The sequence below is a fragment of the Hibiscus syriacus genome, unplaced genomic scaffold (genome assembly GCF_006381635.1).
Source record: "Hibiscus syriacus cultivar Baekdansim isolate YM2019G1 unplaced genomic scaffold, ASM638163v2 tig00110482_pilon, whole genome shotgun sequence".
Lineage (NCBI taxonomy): Eukaryota > Viridiplantae > Streptophyta > Magnoliopsida > Malvales > Malvaceae > Hibiscus > Hibiscus syriacus.
In genome coordinates this window covers 5,121,440-5,128,042 of record NW_024062758.1, presented here as the reverse complement: position 1 = coordinate 5,128,042, position 6,603 = coordinate 5,121,440, and the positions used below count along the sequence as shown (strand labels likewise).

At 34.0% G+C, this 6,603-nt stretch overlaps 1 pseudogene; it reads left to right on the top strand.

The window, feature by feature from the left end:
- The first annotated feature begins 3,722 nt into the window (after positions 1-3,722).
- LOC120128868 lies at positions 3,723-5,660 on the top strand (annotated as a pseudogene).
- Positions 5,661-6,603: the final 943 nt, after the last annotated feature.

Genomic DNA, 6,603 nt, shown 5'->3' with positions numbered 1-6,603 from the left:
GATTGATTCTGCACTATTAGACGTCATGAAACCATATCTTGCTCCAAGTTGATATACTCTTGACCATCTTTCAAACCCGACATCTTCTAGTGTTTGAGCACATTGAGGCAAAACACGTCTTAAACAATTTATATACTTATTAAAATCCACTTCCCGATAAGCTTTTCCAGCCTTCCAGTATGTCCATTTGTGATTTTTTATACCAGCAGACCTTGATTTTATATTTCTGTACAAATAAACACCACAAAGTCCATGAAAAGCATATGGGAAACACCTTCTAACAGCGTTGTCAATTGAGTTTTCCCTATCGGATATGATTGTCAGATTAATAGGACCTATACAATCCCTAAGATGCCCCATAAACCATGTCCATGAATCAGAGGTTTCAGATTTGCCAACCCCGTAAGCTATTGGCAGTATCCCATTGTTAGCATCCATGGCTACTGCTAATAAGTTTACTCCAAGGTATCGACCTTTCAAATGTGCTCCATCAACTATAATAATTGGGCGCATGCAAGTAATAAACGAACGAATCTACAAAATCATATACACAAGAAATATAATCATTTAAATGTGAAATGCATGCAACTAACAAAAATGAGTCAACAAAATTATAATTATTTACTAACCGCAGCACCAATGGCGATAACAGCAACTCAAATCGTCCATCTCTATCTTTTGATATTAGTTACCGACCCAGGATTTTTCAGCTTTAAATTGTGATAATAAGCCGGCAGTTGGGAAAATGATGCTTCTGGCAACCCCCTCAACAATTCCAAGGCATAACATTTGGCTCTCCAAGCTTGAGAATATGATACTAATCTTGAACGAGCATTCATGTCAGTCATAATTTCATGTCCCCGATATACCTTCCATTCAAAAACATTAACTCAGCCAGAAAACCACCCAACACCTTTTTGTTTTCCTGTCTATGGTGAGGAAAAACTTGGGTTCTTGAACATGTATGTTTATCAATAAAAGTCCTAACTTGAAACATTTCGCAATCTTTTATCCTCTTAGCAATCATACGCCACGTACAGAATTTTGTCAATCATACACCTTGTTTCGAAACGATCTTTGCTTGATTTGTTAACTCTTAGTTGATAGCCATCTTCCATACATTTCGTATAAAAATCTATCTTTCAAGTCTTCATTTGTATCAAAACAATCATCTTTCTTGATACGAATAACTTTTGTGTAATAATCAACTGATATCTTTACCAACTCTTCTTCCGGTATCTGAAGTAATTCTGGCATATTCCAGTTATACTCCCGTAGCATTTTCTTCTTTTTCCATTCTTCGGGGACTTCTTCTTCTTCTTTTTCTTCTTCAGGGTTATATGAATTATAGAATGGATGTTCAACATGTTCATTCACAGTCGTAACTTCCTCCTCATTATCATCAACAACATCTTCCTCGGTAGCGGCTGTTTCATCATCAAAATTCAGATTTTGACCAATATCAAAATCATTATATGCAGGGTATGTTTCTTCTTCCATCACATCATCAAAATCCGAGTATTGATCAAGATCAAAGTTCGGGTATTGACCAAGATCAAATTTCGAATACTGACTAGTACTCACAATTTTTTCTGTTGGCTCATAATCGTCTAACTGGTCAATACGAAAACCGGAATTTGGTGCTGAAAGTTGATTGGGATTTGGATTAGGAAAAGATTGTGGGTTTTGAGATTGTGTTTAGTATTGGAAATGTGGTGAAACAAAATTTGCTTGGTGATGAAATTGTGGTGGAACCATTAAATTTTGAGTTGAAGAACTTAGTTGATTACTACCCGCTACTGACCCAACTTCACTACTTCTAGGTTCAACAACATATAATGTAACGTCATCTTCTTGCGAAACACTAATATAAGCAATGAATCGTTCAACATCTTCATTGTCGGTTAACAAATAAACTTTACCTTTTTCTCAGATAAGATAGCCTAAATCCACTTAGAGGCTCTAAATTCAATTTTTTTGTAACACGTAACATTAGAGTTTCATAAGTTAACTTTTTTAATGACAGTTTTAGTTGAAGATTCATGTGTAAAGGCACATATTGTAAAACACCATGAACATCTCCCATGACCCTCCAAAACACAAATCTATCCAAACATGATCTACATTAGATGATTTCATTCTAAAAATTGTAAATTAATTTACTAAACAAACGAGCTATAAACTAGATATCATCACTAACTTAGAGAAAAACGTACCTTTATTAAGTTGATAGTTGATAATTTGGGAGATAAATCATTGAAAAATTATATAGAAATAAAATTATGTAAAAGAAATAGAGATGGGGAAGGATGTCATTGGATATAGGAACGGATGTCGCCGGAGAAAGTGATAGATGGAGATGGAATGAGTTGCGATTTAGGGATTTAGGTTATGAGTTGCTGCTGCTGCGTTGTTATATACCCAAAATATTTGTGTTGCAAAACTAAAACCTGTTGCGAAATTAAATTCGCGTTGCGAATTTGAAATTCAGTTGCGAATTTGACTTTCGCGTTGCGAATTTGACTTTCGCGTTACGAATTTGACTTTCGCGTTGCGAATTTGACTATCGCTTCGCGAGAATTTGACTATCGCGTTGCGAATTTGGAAAATCGCAACGCGAATTTACATATTCGTGTTGCGAAATTGGAAACTGGGTTGCGAAATTAGAATTCGCGCTGCGAATTTGTTGGTCATTTTGACAAATCCAAAAAAAGTTGGTTAAATTCGTATATTATAAGACATTTTTTATCACTGAGGTTATTTTCTCTAATTATAATATATATATATTCATAAATTTTATTAATCATTGACAGCGTGTATATACTCTACATAATTAACTATTCAAACTCAAAACTTCAAAAAAATATTCATTTTAACCATTAATATCATTCAAAGAATTTTAATTTATTATTTTTTAAAATTAAGTAATAACCAATTATTCATGACTCCACCGCCAATCATATAAAACAATCATTTTATCTCACCATCGGTTAACTTTCTATACAAAACATTAATTTGTTTTTTGTAATTGCACTTCATTCCAAATGATTGGAAATTGCAACATATTTAAGAATATGTGAAGCTCAGGCTCAGCATCTTTAATTTACATTGTCACAAAGAAATAGATGGATTAAAATTTTTGGTCCTTTTTATTTTAACGTAAATTTGACCAATTGATAACAACATGAGAATTTTATAATGGCCATGAGTTCAAGTCGTTTTCAAAAATCAATTTTTATTTATACCAATCTCCCTCGACATCGTCAAAAATTATTTCTCATTTAAGAGATCAAATTCTGCTAGAAGTTCCTATTCTTTGATGGTCTAATTATTCCTGTAATTAAATGGTATTTTTACACTTTATTCTTTGATGGTTTTTGCGCCTTTTCGTATATGATCATTTTTTCAATTGAACCAATTATTAAGTTATTTGGCTCTTTCTTCCTTATTTTGAGCTGATAATTAATTTTGAGCTTTTTAGCCTCTTTCTCATATACCAGGCATTTTTTTCTTATTTATGTTTCATTGATTGTTATAAGAATATATGTTGAATTTGGAAGATTCTGGTTATTGGGTGTGCATCGATGCATCCAATGAATTGTTGTTTTTGCACTTGTTCTTGTACGACAAAATTTGTTTATAAACCTAGCCAACTCTTCAAGTAATTTAGCTCTTTCTTCATTTTAATTTTTAGCCTTTCTTAGATTCCTGAACTGATTGTTATGAGAAATATATGTTTAGTTAGGCAGGTTCAGGTTATTTGCTGATAACATTTTGAAGAAAACATGACGACTGCTGCTAGACCAACATGGCAACCTGCTAAAGGTGGGAATGAACAAGGTGGTACTCGCATTTTCGGCCCGTATCAGAAGTATATTTCTAGGGACCTTGCAGCTCATACTACTCTAAAGCCTAGGTGATTCTTTTTAAACATCCTCTGTAATGTATAATTGTGTTCATATGCATTAGGGTGTCAATGGTCCCAAAATAAAATTTATTAAAAAAATATTTTTGATACGTTGTTAGCTTTGCTTTTATTCTTAATTGAATGTGTGATGTCTGTATATGGAAGGAAATGATTCTGGTTGAAATTAAATCTTATTTGTTCATCAGGTATTTACTGTTATCCTGGTCTTGTTGTCATTTCAGCTGTATGATGTTGAAGTGATGTATTTACAAGGGTTGATTTTGGAGATTTTCTGTATCCAGAATCTATGTTACTTAGGTGTCAGCGTTTCGGATATGAGTATGTGTCTCCTACGTGTATAGTCAAAATTTTCAAGTTTCTTCATGTATCTGTAGGGTTTTTGGAAGTCATATCCCCATCTACATGTGTTGGGCACAAATGTCAAACACTGGTATTTCTAGAAAAATGAGGAGTTGGAACAACATAGTTCAAAATCCTACTTCTAAGCATTTAGAGATGTATTGTAGCTCTATCATAAATGAGCTTATTTAACGGTTTGTTTTGCATGCGTGGGAATGCAGAAAGGATGGGCAGGACACCCAGGATGAGTTGCAGAATAGAAACCTCCGTGATGAGCTTGAATAGCGTGAACGGAGGCATTTCACATCAAAGGACAGGTCTTATAATGGTAAAGAGGGAAACATTTGAGCAACTGTTCTTTGTATATTGCCATAAATTTCATATCATTTTGTTCTTATTATGTGAGTATATTTTTGTAGATGATAGAGATCATAGGAGGGGGAACCATCTTCTTTTGGAAGGTAAATTACCAACCTGCCTATTTGTTTTGTCGAATTAATGTGCTCCGAAAGCACTTCACTAACTGCGTACGCCACTTGTAGGGGCAAAAAGGGAGACTGAAAATCGAATTGTTCCACGCAGTGTTGAGGCTGATGATTCTGATGTAGAAGTCAACGATGATGACGATAGGTTCTACTTTCTACCTCTATCTCTGTTTTTTATGCTAGCACAATTCGTCTCTTCGATGATTGGATTCTTTAAGTCTTTTGGATGGTTTAGATGGCATGGTGTAACATATTGTATGTAGTTTCATGGTTTCTGTCTTTCTGAAGTAGGCAAAAAACTAATTTGAAAAAACTTGTAGTTTCATTGTGTGTGAAATCTGTAATAGAATTGTCCCTGTTATTGTTCGTAACTTCTTGATATTGCTGTTTTTCTACACTTTTTAAAGATCTTTGTTTGTCTTAACTCTTAAGTGACGATGACGATGATGATGATGAGGATGACGGAGGAGCTCTTATGGCTGAGCAGGAACGAATAAGGAAGGAGAAGGCTGAAGAGAAACTCCGTCAAGTAAACTTTATTCCCCGGTTTCACTGCTTGCTTTAATTTTAGAGCTTCTATGCCGTTAGTTATCCTCTTGATTTTACAGCCATAGAGTGTATCATCTAAAATATTTCATCAATAACAAAAGAAATCCCTTGTGTTTCTGCAGGAAAAACTAGAACAAGAAGAACAGCTAAAAGCCAAAGAGGCTGTGTTATTTAACTAAAGCTTGACATTGCAAATGAGCTTACTTCTTTCCTGATCTCTGTTTGGTTCAAGGTGGGACGATGATGTGGTTTTCGAGAACCAGGCACGCGGTGACAACAAGCCTCAAAAGTGCTTCATTAATGATACCATAAGGAATGACTTCCACAGGAAATTCCTGCTGAAATACATGATGACGTGAAGCAAAAATACTGTTCTTAAGTAGTGTGCATTTCTTCTAGCGGATTTGATATGGCTTATATCATTTTTAGAATATGTGATGATGTGAGTTAAACCTATATCTCCTATTGCATATGGAAATGGTTTGTTTTCCTGAAATTGTTTGACTCGTCACTTCTTATTTCGTTTAACTCTGTTACACTTGGTCTGCTCCTGGTCCTAGAAAATATTGGTATCAGTTATCAGTATCGATGCCAAGACCGGATTTTTGGTTTCACGAAAAGGATCGAATAAGGTTTCTAAATAGAATGCTGAGCTTGATGATATAAGTTGGCTTGAACTATGGCATCTACAAACCATTGCGCATAATTTATGAGACTTCCAATATTTGAGAATATATTAAGTTTATTTAAAACTTTTTTAACATTAAAATTTAGAGTACCTTCCAAAAACTTAATTATTTATTCTTAAAGTATTGTCCACGTATATATTTGAAGCTCTAATCTTATTTAAAGGAGCTAGACCAAATGGTTATGGGTAAATAAACGACACCGTACCGTATGTGTTTCACCGTCAAAACGACAGGTATAATTAGTATTTCCTTCACGTAGGAATGGCAGAACGACCCGAACCCGACGGAGAAATCGGTTAAATTCGAGTCGGGTCGGATTTGAATAATATCGGGTCAGGTCGGGTATCAAGATAAAATTCGAAGATTTTTCAGGTTCGGGTTCGGGCAAGGTATCCCTGTCCCGCCCCGATTATATATATATATATATATATATATAATATTTTATTTTTATAATTATATATATAATATTTTATATTTTTATATTAATTATATAATACAAACCCTAAACAATTATTTTATAATTATTAAAGTGGAATTTGATTGATTTTTTTGATAAATTTCTTAATGTAAGGAATTACAAAAGAAAGTGACAAGAGTGACACGATGATTTTGG